A 16,431-nucleotide genomic window follows, 5' to 3' on the forward strand; every position below is an offset into this window, starting at 1 on the left:
AAAATGTATGACTGACCTGGCCGGTTAATTTCACTGTGCCAATTGGTGTATGTGACAATAAATGAACTTATGAACTTATGAAAAGATGTCTGAAGAAGGAACCTGACCAAAAATCTCATCTGTCCCTTTACCTCCATGGCTGCTACTTGACTTGTTGAGTTCTTCCAGCTGTTTGTTTATTTTACTGACTTGAAAATATTCAGTTTAGTTTTAGTCTGGTATATTTTGTAGTTACATGTGCTGAGGTACAGTGAAAAGCTTTTGTTGCATGCTAACCAGTCAGCGGAAAGACAATACATGATTGCAATCGATCCATCTATGGAGTAACGATACATTATAAAGGGAATAATGTTTATTATTATGTTTAAGATCCCCCCTCAATGAAGATTGAGGCGGGATCTTATAGAAACTTACAAAATTCTTAAGGGGTTGGACAGGCTAGATGCAGGAAGATTGTTCCCGATGTTGGGGAAGTCCAGAACAAGGGGTCACAGTTTAAGGATAAGGGGGAAATCTTAGGACCGAGATGAGGAAAACTTTTTTCACACAGAGAGTGGTGAATCTCTGGGATTCTCTGCCGCAGAAGGTAGTTGAGGCCAGTTCATTGGCTATATTTAAGAGGGAGTTAGATGTGGCCCTTGTGGCTAAAGGGATCAGGGGGTACGGAGAGAAGGCAGGTACAGGATACTGAGTTGGATGATCAGCCATGATCATATTGAATGGCGGTGCAGGCTCGAAGGGCCAAATGGCCTACTCCTGCACCTATTTTCTATGTTTCTATGTTTCTATTGCAAGATAAAGTCCAGTGGGTATCTTACTTTGATCTTTGTGTAGGAAAGAACTGCAGATGCTTGCTTAAATCAAAGGTAGACACAAAATGCTGGAGTAACTCAGCGGGACAGGCAACATCTCTGGAGAGAAGGAATGGGTGATGTTTATGGTCGAGACATCACCCATTCCTTCTCTCCAGAGATGCTGCCTGTCCCACTCTCTTACTCTGATATTTTATTGTTTCTGGCCTTAAATCTTGGAAATACCCAATAAGGGAATATCTTCACCGGAAGGACAGTGTTGATTCAAAAAGGCAGCTCCTCAAGCTTCTCCTCAAGAGCAGGAAGAGATGGTCATTAAATGATGTCCTTGCCACAGATGCCCTCACCCTGAAATTTAAAAAAAAAACAATGGTCAGAAATATTTAGTAGCTCCTTATCACGGACTCTTGTAGTCAGTTTAGCCCCCTGTCAGTTACCATACTTTATTTAGGAAGGAACTGCAGAAACTGCTTCACATCGAAGAGTCAAGAGTGTTTTATTGCCATAAGTCCCAGAAAGAACAATGAAATTCCTACTTGCAGCAGCACAACAGAATATGTAAACATAGTACACTGGAAAACAACACAATAGTCTGAAGAAGTGTCTCGTTCCTTCTCTCCAGAGATGTTGCCTGTCCCCCTGAGTTACTCCAGCGTTTTGTGTCCGCCGTTGTTTGTTTGTTAGTTAAATTACACCGGGGTTTCTTGGCTTTCCTGTAATTTATGTGATGAGTGGACAGCACAACCTGGGGGAGGGAGGGTGGGTGAGTCAGTCAGTCAGTGAGTCCCCGGGTTAGCGTTGAGCATGCGCTGCCTGGAGCAGCAGAGCAGAGCAATCCCAGCGAGCGGGCACCTTGGTCACCCCTGCCCGAGGCAGCTGCCAGTCGCCGGCCGGGACACGAGTAAGGATCGTCCGCAGGCTTGTTGGCTTTGCCCCAACCCACCTGGGTCAACCGCTGCAAGTGAGTTTGCTGCCAAACCATCCTGAGCTCGGTTAAGGTTGTTCCCGAGAAGTCTTTACAGACGAGTAGCGGGCGGGACAGGATTGAAATTAGAACTAACAGGCATTTAATAATTGCAGTTTGCACGGATTGCTCATCTTTTGCATGATCCCCGCACATGGAATTGGTCACTTTACCTGCTAAACGAGTTTATTGTGAGGGGCTGTTACTGTAGCATTTTGAGGGGCAGTTTCAACACATGGGCAGGTGAAGTTTAGAGGGACTTGGATCAACCGCGGGCGTTAGGGACTAGTTTAAATGGGCATCGATCTTGCTCAGCATGGGCGAGATGGGCCGAAGGGCCTGTTTCCCTGCTCTGTGACTATTCGAGCGGTTTGTTGATTTTGATTTGGGATGTTCCTCCAATTGGGGTTATTCCCACCTCGGCAAATAATGTGTGGGGGACGCAGGCTATCTCAGAGTCAGACCCAGCGAAAAGGGAAGCCGAACACCTTCAGTGTGTATGTTTGCGGACCTTATTCTGGGGGGAAACACGGGATTCTCTGCAAATAATCTTGTTTCCAGAGGTCGAGGTGTTTCCGCGTTTAATTTATAAATACAAAACAATCGTTGTTTGATTTTGCGACGGTATTCATTTGTGAACGTTTCACGTGGCAGCAGGTGGATAGTGCAGTTTTACTCTGTATAGTTCTTGGTGTTATGTTCTTTGCTGGTGTGCGATCTGCAGTGTGGAGCGAAACTTATTTAAACAGGATTACAATTATAAAATTAGCTGTTTGGAGCTCCAATGCAGTGTTTTTGTTTTGAAAAGAGCAGCAATAGGAATACAAACTAAACAGCGATGCTACCAGAATAAGCGCGCAACAAAATCCATGTTATGGCAGTAAATTATTTTATTTCACAGTTTCCTGTCGAGGTTATCCTTGATTGGATCTTATGCCTCAATTTGTACTAAGCAAGGTATCTATTTCGATAACGCAACTGGATAATATTGAGGGAAAACAACGTGGTCACACTGTTTATTGACTGAAAGTTAGCTCAACTGGTTTCTATTTGTTGATCTCTGAATAAGAGCTGATAAATATTTGAAAGTGAAATGGGTTGAATTTTGGAATGGTTTGGGAATAGATTGAATGCCGAGAATGAAATGAATAAATACCAATATTTAAAAATGCTTTGGCCGTTATATCATGAGCCCATGAATCAAAATAACTAGGATGTAAACTATTGTAGGAACCTATTCTGGAGGACACCATCAGGGAATTCACACAGTGTGCTGATTGGCGATGATTGAAAGCATTGTACATGGAATATGAATGCTAAGAATTCCAATGCAATGTGAAATATATTTGGATCAACTGGGGAACTAAGATGTTTCATCACCAATTTGGCATTGAAGTGTGTCATTAGAGAATCACATTTCTGGTTCTGAATATTTGCGGTAATCACCATCTATTATCCTATTGTCAAACATTGCCACGTTTTCATTGAGGATGAGGATTATAGAAAATATTAAACAAATATTCATCAAAACTGAGTGAAAGTCTAGAAAAGGTTTACATCCCTCCTCAGTCACTCATGATGATTCAGTTTCCAAGGACAGAATATAAAGAATATGGAGGGACAGCCAATCGTGGACATTTAAAGAATTAGCAGCCAATTTAGATTGTTTAAATACATGCCACAGAATAGGCATATTAACACTTCTATTTAACCACTGGTTGTGCTTTTATGATGGCCAATGTCTTCTGTAGGGAGTGATTGTTACAACCAAGTGTAAATTTATCAATCTGTGACTGTTTAACTATTAAAGTCATATCCAAACTGATGTTGACAACTCCAAGTTATTTCAAATAATTGTTATTTCACTGGAGTCTATTGTGTTTCCACATATTTTTGCTATAACTGGCGTAACAACTTATGTTGACTTTCAGCAAATAAACACACATCTATATAAAACTGACATTTAGTGAAAGTCCAATTAAAGATAGTTTGAGGGTCTCCAATGAAGTAGATGGCAGGTCAGGACCATTCTCTACTTGGTGATAGGATGATTAAGTTGCCTGATAGACCTAGGTGCCATCTTGGTTCCGCATGGGATCCAGGAAGAGCTAGCTAACTGGATATAGAATTGACATCATGGAAGGAAGCAGTGGGTGGTGTAGTAAGGATTTTACGAGGCCTGTGACAAGTGGTTTGCCTCGGGAATCAGTGCTGGGCCCATTACTGTTTTGATGTATATCAATGATTGGGATGAGAAATAGTCAGTTTGCAAATGACACTGAAGTAGGTCATATTGTGGACAGTGAAGATAGTGATAAAACATTACAGCAGGATCTTGATCAGCTGGCCAAGTGGGCTAAAGAATGGCAAATAGAGTTTCATGCAGATAAACACTAAGTCAAGGGCCCTGAGGAGTGCTGTAGAACAAAGGGCTAGGAGTGCAGGTTCACAAATCCCTGAAAGTGGTGTTACAAATAAATAGGTGGTAAAGAATGCTTTTGGTACATTGGACTTCATCAATCAAGGTCTTGTGTATGTAAGTTGAGACATTATGTTACAATTGTACAATACTGTTGAAACCACATTTGGAGTCCTGTATTCAGTTTTGGTCACCTTGATAGGAAGGATGTCATTAAGCTGGATAGTAGAGAAGATACCCGAAGATGTTGGCAAGACTTGAGGAGCTGAGCTATAAGAGATTGGGCAGGCTAGGGTAATTGTATTAAGGTGTATAAAATGATGAGGCGATTAGATAGGGTAAATGCACAATGTATTTTACCCAAGGTAGGGGAATCAAAAAACAGAAGTTATAGGTTTAAGCTGAGAGAGGCAAGATTTCATATTAACCTGAGAGGCTGATTTTTTATTTGGTTGATAATGGACATGTAGCTTATATGGGGCATCTTGGCCAGCATGGAAACAAGTGGGCTGAAGGGTCTGTTTCTGTGCTGTGTGACTCTGACTCTATCCACTGGCTGCCACTTATGGCTTGAATTTTACTTGCCCCTTATCAACTCAAATGCAGATATCATCTAGGTCTTGCCTTATTGGACAAGAAGTGCTTCATTAATTGCGCAATTCTGAATTGAACTGACCATCTTGAGTGAACAGCCTGATTTCCAACCTTATTATGAAGGGAAGCCATTGTTTCATGTAAGTGAAGGTGACAGATATCACGTTCTTAGTTAACAGCAGAGGTTATGGTATTTGCACAGCTGTTCTCCAGCAATTGTAACCATTTTGTTTTGTGCAAATAGGACCTGCAGTTAATGTTTCCTTTGATATGAAAAACAATTCAAAATGCAACAAATATGGGTGTTTTCAGCCAGGCGCAGATTGAGTAGACAGATTGTATTTGGGCACCACTGTATGAATCTTGTTGAGACCCGTATTCGTTTGGGTCCAATGCTTATAGCTACTTTCAAGTTTAATGTGGCATAACAATAGACAATAGACAATAGGTGCAGGAGTAGGCCACTTGGCCCTTCGAGCCAGCACCACCATTCAATGTGATCATGGCTGATCATCCCCAATCAGTACCCCGTTCCTGCCTTCTCCCCATATCCCCTGACTCTGCTATTTTTAAGAGCCCTATCTAGCTCTCTCTTGTAAGCATCCAGAGAACCTGCCTCCACCGCCCTCTGAGGCAGAGAATTCCACAGACTCACCACTCTCTGTGAGAAAAAGTGTTTCCTCATCTCTGTTCTAAATGACTTAGTCCCTATTCTTAAACTGTGGCTACTGGTTCTGGACTCCCCCAACATCGGGAACATGTTTCCTGCCTCGAGTGTGTCCAAACCCTTAATAATCTTATACTTTCCAATAAGATCCCCTCTCATCCTTCTGAATTCCAGAGTATACAAGCCCAGCCGCTCCATTCTCTCAGCATATGACAGTCCCGCCATCCCGGGAATTAACCTTGTAAACCTACGCTGCACTCCCTCAATAGCAAGAATGTCCTTCCTCAAATTAGGGGACCAAAACTGCACACACTACTCCAGGTGTGGTCTCACTAGGGCTCTGTACAACTGCAGAAGGACATATTTGCTCCTATATTCGATTCCTCTTGTTATAAAGGCCAACATACCATTCGCTTTCTTCACTGCCTGCTGTACCTGCATGCTTACTTTCATAGACTGATGTACAAGGACCCCTAGATCCCGTTGTACTTCCCCTTTTCCCAACTTGACGCCATTTAGATAATGTGAAATGAATTGGTTGAAATTAATTGCATCTAGGAACTTGAAGCACTTGACCATCTCTACTTCAGCATCTGGGATGCTGCCTGGGATGAACAACACTTATGGTCTAGTGCTTCATGTTTCTAGGTGTAACTATCACCAACAATTTGTCCTGGTCCAACCACATTGACGTTATGGCCAACAAAGCATACTATCATCTCTACTTCCTTAGAACACTAAGGAAATTCAGCATTTCTCCTAAGACTCTTACCAATTTTTACAGATGTACCATAGAAGCATTCCATTGGGATGCATCATAGCATGGCTTGGCAAGAGCTCTATCCATATAACCATATAACCATATAACAATTACAGCACGGAAACAGGCCATCTCGGCCCTACAAGTCCGTGCCGAACAATTATTTTCCCTTAGTCCCACCTGCCTGCACTCATACCATAACCCTCCATTCCCTTCTCATCCATATGCCTATCCAATTTATTTTTAAATGATACCAACGAACCTGCCGCCACCACTTCCACTGGAAGCTCATTCCACACCGCTACCACTCTCTGAGTAAAGAAGTTCCCCCTCATGTTACCCCTAAACCTCTGTCCCTTAATTCTGAAGTCATGTCCTCTTGTTTGAATCTTCCCTATTCTCAAAGGGAAAAGCTTGATCACATCAACTCTGTCTATTCCTCTCATCATTTTAAAGACCTCTATCAAGTCCCCCCTTAACCTTCTGCGCTCCAGAGAATAAAGACCTAACTTATTCAACCTATCTCTGTAACTTAGTTGTTGAAACCCAGGCAACATTCTAGTAAATCTCCTCTGTACTCTCTCTATCCAAGATGAACAGAAACTGCAGAGTTGCAGTCTATCACACAAACCAGCCTTATACTTCCTCTTTCCCCCTGGCCCCACTCATCCTCCCCCACCCTTGTCTTCGTACTAGTTTTACTGTTGTCGAGTTCCTCTGTCTGTATACTCATTGTCACCTATCCCACAGCCATCAATGGCCTATTGTGTGCACTTGATTATCATTGCTTTTTGCATGTCTTCCATTCATTTCACCCTAAGAGCCTTCTATAAATCTCGTTATCCTTTTCCCTGACCCTCAGTCTGAAGAAGGGTCTCAACTGTTCCTGTTCGCCAGAGATGCTGCCTGGACCACTGTTACTCCAGCCTTTTGTGTCTGTCTTCACGTCAAAATCAATCTGCACTTCACGCTGCCTCGGCAACTACCAACTTTATCAAAGACTGTTCGCAACCTGGTCACTTTCTCTTCTCCCATTGGGCAGGAGATTCAAAAGTTTAAAAACGAGTTTCCCCCCCTTTATTTTGTACCTCTTGTATGCGATGTTTCCCCGATCTCTCAGTCTATCTCGTTGCGGCCGTTGCATTTTTTTTCAATCTCTGTATTTTCCCTGTAGCTGTAAACTATATGGCCCACTCTCTGTTTATTTTCTCTGTTGTGCTGCCTGTTGTACTCGTGTTATGATTGATCATGTGCATGGTATGATCAGCTTGGATTGCATGCAATACAAAGTTTCTCACTGTATCTCGGTATATTTGACAATCGTAAACCAGTAGCTATAACAATACCTCAACTGAAATGCTCTTAATTTGCTTTGCTGCATTGAGACGATCATTCCAGTCCAGTGTGGGATAGTCTCTCATTCTACTACAAATATCTTGACCTCGCTTGCATTTAAGTGTTCTTCATCCCAGGCAGCATCAATGGTGCTGAAGTGAGATGGTCAAGAGCTTCAAGTTCCTGGATGTAATTATCACCAACAATTTGTACCTCAAAGCACTGGAGGTCTGCAAATGATCCTCCAAGTTTACCGTTTGAATAAGTGAACTGCTGTTCCAGCCAACATTCCCAACGTTGTTTTCTTATTTACATCAAACCCGGTTTGAGGGTTTGAATGGATCATATCCAAGTCAGCTCATCAGTTTGTCTGTCCTTTACCATAGTACAGCGTTAGGACAGAGTTGTTTGGCAGTGTTGTAGAATGGATGCACCTACATCTATTCTCTACCATATCTCCGACTTTTGGTTTTAAGTATAAGAAGTTGGAAGGTGGCTGAATGGGTGGCACAGTGGCGTAGCTGGGAGAGCCTCTGCCTCAGAGCACCAGAGACATGTGTTCGATCCTGACTTCGGGTGCTGTATGTACGGAGTTTGAATGTTTTCCATGATCCGGGTTTCCGCTGGATGTTCCAGTTTCTTCCCACATTCCAAAGATATGTGTGTTTGTAGGTTAATTGGGCTCTGTAAAGTTGCCCCTCATGTGTATGGAGTGGATGAGAAACTGGGAAAATATAGAACTAGTGTGAAGGGGTGATCAATAGTCTGCGTGGATTCTGTAAGCTAAATGGCCGGTTTCCATTCTGTTTCTCTAAACTAAAGAGATGAAGATCGCTGGCTCTCAATGGAACTGCCAGCTGAAGGGAAGAATGGTGGCCCATTTCTCCGATGTGCCCAAGTTTCAAACTTTGTGAAAATCGCCACAATTAAGTGCTTTGGGATATGTAGCAATATTGAAGGATGTTATACTAACATAAAATTGTTATTAATAGCTGTTACCATTTTGGCGTGCATTTCCACTCTGCTCTTTAACCAATATGTGTATATGTAATTAAAACAGTTACTACATTCCATAGTGCCAAATAATTATTATTGATAAGGTCCTGCACGGGAGACTGATGACTAAAATTAGAGCACATGGTATTGGGGTTAGGGTGTTGACATGGATAGAAAATTGGTTGGCAGACCGGAAGCAAAGAGTAGGAGTGAACGGGTCCTTTTCAGAATGGCAGGCAGTAGCGAGTGGAGTGCCGCAAGGCTCGGCGTTGGGGCCACAACTGTTTACCATATATATTAATGATTTGGAAGAGGGAATTAGGAGCAAAACTAGCAAGTTTGCGGATGACAAAAAGCTGGGTGGCAGTGTGAACTGTGAAGAGGATGTTAGGAGGCTGCAGGGTGACCTGAACAGGTTGAGTGAGTGGGCCGATACGTGGCAGATGCAGTATAATATAGATAAATGTGAGGTTATCCACTTTGGTGGCAAAAACAAGGGGGCAGATTATTATCTCAATGGGGTTAGGTTAGGTAAGGGGAGGTGCAGCGAGACCTGGGCGTCCTTGTGCACAGGTCACTGAAAGTTGGCTTATAGGTACAGCAGGCAGTGAAGAAAGCTAATGGAATGTTGGCCTTCATAACAAGAGGATTTCAGTATAGGAGTAAAGAAGTTTTTCTGCAGTTGTATAGGGCCCTGGAGTATTGTGTACAGTTTTGGTCTCCTAATTTGAGGAAGGACATCCTTGTGATTGAGGCAGTGCAGGGTAGGTTCACGAGATTGATCCCTGGGATGGCGGGAGTGTCATATGAGGAAAGATTAAAAAGACTAGGATTGTATTCACTGGAGTTTAGAAGGATGAGGGGGATCTTATAGAAACATATAAAATTATAAAAGGACTGCACAAGCTGGATGCAGGAAAAATGTTCCCAATGTGGGGCGAGTCCAGAACCAGGGGCCGCAGTCTTAGAATAAAGGGGAGGTCGTTTAATACTCTTTATTTATTTATTTTTAATTTTTAATTTTTATAATTTTATTTATTAGAAGTAAAGTACATTACATTAATACAAGCCAAATATAACTTATTACATTTCTTGTACCACTTCATTTTTTAAGCTTTAAAAAGAGAAAAGAGTAAAGAAAGTGAGAAAGAGTCGTGATTGTGTGAAAAATTGATCAAGAAAAAAGACCCATTACGCGAAGAGTTAGAGAAAAAAGTTAAGAAATAGGCCGTAGAAAAGAAAAAAGAGAAAAAGAAACAACTCTATTAAGAAGACAGAGCAGAAAGGAATATACCAACTTCGTATTTTTCATCCCCCCTCACTGGAGTCTAGAAGGATGAGGGGGTTCTTATAGAAACATATAAAATTATAAAAGGACTGGACAAGCTAGATGCAGGAAAAATGTTCTCAATGTTGGGCGAGTCCAGAACCAGCGGCCACAGTCTTAGAATAAAGGGGAGGTCATTTAAGACTGAGGTGAGAAAAAAGTTTTCACCCAGAGAGTTATGAATTTATGGAATTCCCTGTCACAGAGGGCAGTGGAGGCCAAGTCACTGGATGGATTTAAGAGAGAATTAGATAGAGCTCTAGGGGCTAGTGGAGTCAAGGGATATGGGGAGAAGGCAGTCATGGGTTATTGATTGGGGATGATCAGCCACGATCACAATGAATGGCGGTGCTGGCTCGAAGGGCCGAATGGTCTCCTCCTGCACCTAGTTTCTATGTTTCTAAGGCCTGTCGTAATTCATAAACTACTATATAAAAATATTGAGCACTACATCATTGGCTCATTATATTGTATTGTTGCCTTATTGTGAGAATATTGGGGATGATCAGACTGATCACATTGAATGGCGGTGCTGGCTCGAAGGGCCGAATGGCCTACTCCTGCACCTATTGTCTATTGTCTATTAATATTGCCTTTTTGTGATAAGACATTCCAATCTCATTCCAACTTGGATATTTTAGGTATAACCAAAACACTAAAATGCATTCATTGTCAATGAATACTATATTATTATGTACGATACTACTGAAATTCAACAGTTGAAAAAGCAACATTTGGACCTGAAATTATTTTGTCTGTTTTATTCACAGCTTACAATGATGGTGTGAAATGTAAATGTCTTTGTTCAGAATGTACAAATATGAAGGTGGTGTTAAAAGCAACAGGCGTACACTTGTTACTCTCTGTACAGCCACGTGTTTCGATCTAAACATAGGCTTTTGAAAAGGTTAAAACAAATTACTTTGCAACTGGTAACTATGTAATATTCATGGGATCCACAGCGTAGTGTGTGGGAAGGTGAGCAGTGGTGTCTCGGTTGTTGCTGGGTGAACTAGAAATACTAGCGGATTAATAATTGATGATATTATTATGAAACAACTCCTCAGCTTCCAAATGAGTAGCAGAAGGACTTTAAAATGACCTGTCTATTCGCAGTAGGGCTAACCTTTCATGGGATGACTTTGGAGTATCATATGTCGTCGTATCAGTTTCAGGACAAGGGGTTAGCATGGGGCAAGACAGCACAATGCTCCTGCTGACACATCATTCTAGCACTCCAGGTTCAGCCCCGACCTGTATGTGTGCAGTTCGCATAATCTTTCTGTGCAGCAGGTTTCCCCCTGGGTGTTCCTGTTTCCTCCCACATGCTAAAGATACGCTGATTGGAAGTTGATTGTCAGCCGTAAATTGCACGACTGTAAGGAGATGACCAGAGAATCAGGAGGTAAAGATGTTGAACACTACTTCATTGGCTTAATATATTGTAAGATTGTTGCTTTATTGTAAGAATATTGGCTTGTTGTGATAACAGCCATTCCAACTTCATTCCAACTTGGAGATTTTGGGTATAACTTAAAAACTAGAATGCATTCACTGTGTATATATTTCACGATACTAATTTAGTTTAGTTTAGAGAGATGCAGCACGGAAACAGGCCCACCGGGCTCGCATCAACCGACAATCCCCGCACATTAACACTATCCTACACACACTAGACTAGGGACAATTTTTACATTTACACCAAGTCAATTAACCTCCAAACCTGTACGTCTTTGGAGTGTGGGAGGAAACCGAAGATCTCGGAGAAACCCCACACAAGTCATGTGAAGAACGTACAAACGGCGCCCATAGTCGAGATCGAACCCGGGCCACTGACCCTGCAAGTGCTGTAAGGCAGCAACTCTGTGGCTGCACCACTGTGCTACCCCTCTGTGCTGCCCCTAATGATATGCACATGAGAAATAATATGTTAAGGGAAATCAGTAGCAGAATAGGTCTCGTGGAGATATTCTGGAAGCTGCAATAGACCTCATATGTTGGAAGAGAAATGTGTCAAAAAACATAAGTGGGGAAGAATTAATTTGTAATTCAAGTGACTATGAGCACAATAAGTCATCATTGTTAAATATCTGGGATATCTGAAATGTAGTTAAATAATTTTTAGCATGTAAAATACAAAATGCGAATGTTCCATTTGACCAAATTGAAATCGAGTTACCATAGACCATTAGGTGTTCTATTTGGGGTTCTATGTAGTGTAAAGTGATTCTTAAAATAAGGAAAACATGTTGTAGGATATGTTGAAATGTTGCCGGCTGACTACGTAGGAGTGATAGAAAATAACTACTTTATGAATTTTGGGATTTTTTTTTCAGTTGTGGTCACCCTGCTTTAGGAAAGATATCATTAAGCTGGGAAGAGGGCAGAGTTATATGGATGTTGAATTCGAGGGCCTGAACTATAGGGAAGGTTGGGCAGGCTCGGACTTTATTCCTTGGAGCACAGGAGCCTGAGGACAATGCTGTTGCTGACACATCATTCCAGCACTCCAGCAGTTCAGTCCTGACCTGTATGTGTGCAGTTTGCATAATCCTTCTGTGGAGTCATCTTATAGAGGTGTATAAAATCATAAGGGGAATTGTTAGAATGAATGCACAGTCTCTTTATTGGGTAGGGGAATCGTGAACTAGAGGACATGGGTTTACTGTGAGAATGGAAAGATTTAATTAAAACCTGATAGGCAACCTTTCCACTCAGAGGGTGGTGGGTATATGGAATGAGCTGTCATAGGAGGTAGTTGAGGCGGCTAAAATAGCAATATTTAAAATGGTATTTAGACAGGTACATGGACAGGAAAGGTTTAGAGGGACATGGACCAAATGCAGGCAAATGAATCTCGCTTAGATGGTGCATTTTGTTCAGGGTGGGCGAGTTGGGCTGAAGGGCCTGTTTCTGTTCTGTGTAACTCTGACAACATGCAGGGAGGCTGGGTAAATCAGGTTGGTACTGGACTCCAAAAAGGGAGTTTGTGGAGTGCCTCTGTGATGGATTCTTAGAGCAGCTTGTACAGGAGCCTACCAGGGAGAAATTCAATTCTGGATTTAGTGTTGTGTAACTAACTGGATTTGATAAGGGAACTTGAGGTTAAGGAGCCATTAAGTTTTAATCTACAATTTGTGAGGGAGAAGGGTAAATCGGAGGTGTCAGTGTTGCAGTTGAATAAAGGGGACTATGGAGCCATGAGGGAGGAACTGGCCAAAGTTGACTGGAAAGATACCCTAGCAGGGATGACAGTGGAACAACAATGCCAGGTATTTCTGGGAATAATAGGTGCAGGATCAGTTCATTCCAAAGACGAAGAAAGATTCCAACAGGAGTAAGGGGCGACCGTGGCTGACAAGAGAAGTTACGGACAGTATAAAAATAAAAGACAAGAAATACAACATAGCAAAGATGAGTGGGAAGCCAGAGAATTGGGTAACGTTTAAAGAGCAACAGAAGATAACTAAAAAGGCAATACGGGGAGAAAAGATGAGGTACGAAGGTAAGCTAGCCAAGAATATACAATGAGATAGTAAAAGCTTCTTTAGGTATGTGAAGAGGAAAAAATTAGTTAAGACCAAAATTGGACCATTGAAGACTGAAAAGGGTGAATTTGTTATGGGGAACAAGGAAATGGAAGATGAGTTGAACAGATACTTTGGATCCATCTTCACTAATGAAGATACAAACAATCTTCCTGGTGTACTAGTGGCCAGAGGATCTGGGGTGATGGAGGAACTGAAGGAAATCCATATTAGGCAGGAAATGGTGTTGGGTAAACTGATGGGACTGAAGGCTGATAAATCCCCAGGGTCTAATCTTTTGACTATTGACTCTCTAAGGATGGGAAGTTAAATAGGAAAAATGTGATGGAATTGCACAATTTTCCCATTGAAGATTTAAGGGCAGGAAATGTATCAAGGGGTACCAATAGATATAGTATATGGATTTTTAAATTTGTTCAACAAATAGTGAATGAAAGTACTACTAGTGATGAACAATTCATCCATGCGGTCTTTAAATCTTTGCCATTGCATCTCCACCGTCAACATTTTAAGTATAATTTGCCAGTCTATCCTAGCCAATTCCCGTCTCATACCTGCAAAGTCTGCTTTCTTCAAGTTCAGGCCCTTAGTCTCTGAGTTAACCATGTCACTCTCCATCCTAATGCAGAATCCCACCATATAATGGTCACTATTGCCCAATAGGCTTTGCACAACAAGATCGCTAACTAATCCTTCCTCATTACACAATACCCAGTCCAGAGGGGCTTGCCCTCTAGTCGGGTCTTCGACATATTGGTTTAAAAAACCATCCTGTATACACACAAGGAAATTCTCAGCCCTGCTACCAATTTGGTTGGCCCAATCTATATGTAGATGAAAGTCACCATGCTAACTGTTGTACATTGATACACGCGTCCCTAATTTCCTGCTTGATGCTATCCCCAACCTCCCTGCTGCTGTTTGGTGATCTGTATAGTCAAGTCAAGTTTATTTGTCACATACACATACGAGATGTGCAGTGAAATGAAAGTGGCAATGCTCGCGGACTTTTGTGCAAAAGACAAACAACCAAACAACCAAACAAACTATAAACACAATTATAACACACACATATTCTTTTACATATTAAATAATGGAAGGAAAAACGTTCAGTAGAGTTAGTCCCTGGTGAGATAGGCATTTACAGTCCGAATGGCCTCTGGGAAGAAACTCCTTCTCAACCTCTCTGTTCTCACCGCATGGCAACGGAGGCGTTTGCCTGACCGTAGCAGCTGGAACAGTCCGTTGCAGGGGTGGAAGGGGTCTCTCATGATATTGTTGGCTCTGGAGTTGCACCTCCTGATGTATAGTTCCTGCAGGGGGGCAATTGAAGTTCCCATAGTGCGTTCGGCTGAACGCACTACTCTCTGCAGAGCCTTCTTGTCCTTGGCAGAGCAATTCCCAAACCAGATGGTAATGTTCCCGGACAAGATGCTTTCCACCGCCGCTGCGTAGAAGCACTGGAGGATCCTCGGAGACACTCTGAATTTCCTCAATTGCCTGAGGTGGTAAAGGCGCTGCCTTGCCTTACTCACGAGTGCTGAGGCGTGTGATGCCCATGTCATATCCTCGGAGATGTGGACTCCCAGATATTTAAAACAGTTCACCCTATCCACAGGATCCCCATTTATCCTCAATGGAGTGTACGTCCTCGGATGATGTGCCCTCCTAAAGTCCATGATCAGCTCCTTCGTTTTTTTTGTGTGATGAAGGGAGGAGGTTGTGTTGGGAGTGGCTGACATTGCTCATAGGGATGGTGGGTGAAGCAAATTGATTGGAGATTAGAAGAAGCTGCAATGCATTGTTGTATACGACTCCAACAAGCGTTTTCTGCCCTTGGCTATTTCGCAGTTTTACCCATACCGATCGTACAGCATCCAAACTAAAGTCTCTCCTTGCTAGACAATAGACAATAGGTGCAGGAGCAGGCCATTCGGCCCTTTGAGCCAACACCGCCATTGAATGTGATCATGGCTGATCATCCCCAATCAGTACCCCGTTACTGCCCTCTCCCCATATCCCCTGACTCCGCTATCTTTAAGAGCTCTATCTAGCTCTCTCTTGAAAGCATCCAGAGAACCTGCCTCCACTGCCCTCTGAGGTAGAGAATTCCACAGACTTGCTATTGCATTAATCTCCTCTTTAACCAGCAATACCTCCCCACCTCCTCTTCCTTTCTGTCTATCCTTCCTGAATATTGAATAGTAGATCTGGGGTATAAAATTGTAATCTTATTGTGGAGTTTGAACTCTGTGAATGTGCTTTTTGAAAAATTGGGTGCAGAGGCTAATAGGTTCCATTAAAATGAAGAATTGGAAGATTCTGGAGGCAGTTCTGGCAGAGTAAACCCAACTGAGTGGTGTGGCCTAACTCATCTCTAGTTTCATTGTTTTTCTAGTGGTGAATGTCTGTTCTTGAGGAGAGTTGTCGACGTGTGATGAAGGGAGGAGGTTGTGTTGGGAGTGGCTGACATTGCTCATAGGGGTGGTGGGTGAAGCAAATTGCGTGGAGATTAGAAGAAGCTGCAATGCATTGTTGTGAGAGGCTGGCAAATGAGAGGCAGGCAAAGTCACAAGGGCTCGGGTGGCTGAAGAAAAAACTGCAACATTGGAGCTAAAGCTAAAGTTTTGTGAAAAGAAAAAATATTTTGTTTCAAAGGTGAAAGTGGAGCAGCCCGTCAGAAGAAACAATTAACAATGAAGAGGAAGAGTTCAGGATTGTTTGGCCGACAGAATTTTCCTGTAATAATTCATAATTTCTTTTTTTAAATCAAAATCTTTTTTAATTAGTTTGCAGGACATAGCAAAGTGCAAAGTTGTCTATTTGTTACAGACAGAGTGTACGAAAAGAATAAATAAAAAACAACTTATGCTAACATATAACAAGACAACAACAATAAAATAAAAATGAGAGACCAAAAATAACCCCTCGCCAGTCTCTGCCAGTGAGCACATGCAAATATCAGCCTGTCACAACAATAATCCACGATAAATGAATGGGTAGACTGTT

General features: G+C 42.2%; 1 protein-coding gene across 1 annotated transcript in view; it reads left to right on the top strand.

The window, feature by feature from the left end:
• Window positions 1–1,647: 1,647 nt before the first annotated feature.
• The window catches only part of adgrv1 (adhesion G protein-coupled receptor V1), a 486,575-nt gene continuing 471,791 nt past the window's right edge, over window positions 1,648–16,431 (top strand). The window contains exon 1 of the mRNA XM_033017268.1: window positions 1,648–1,773. The gene's annotated coding sequence lies outside the window, so the exon portion shown is untranslated. The remainder of the gene's footprint in view (window positions 1,774–16,431) is intronic.

The sequence above is a fragment of the Amblyraja radiata genome, chromosome 3, assembly GCF_010909765.2.
Source record: "Amblyraja radiata isolate CabotCenter1 chromosome 3, sAmbRad1.1.pri, whole genome shotgun sequence".
In the NCBI taxonomy this organism is placed as follows: Eukaryota; Metazoa; Chordata; class Chondrichthyes; order Rajiformes; family Rajidae; genus Amblyraja; species Amblyraja radiata.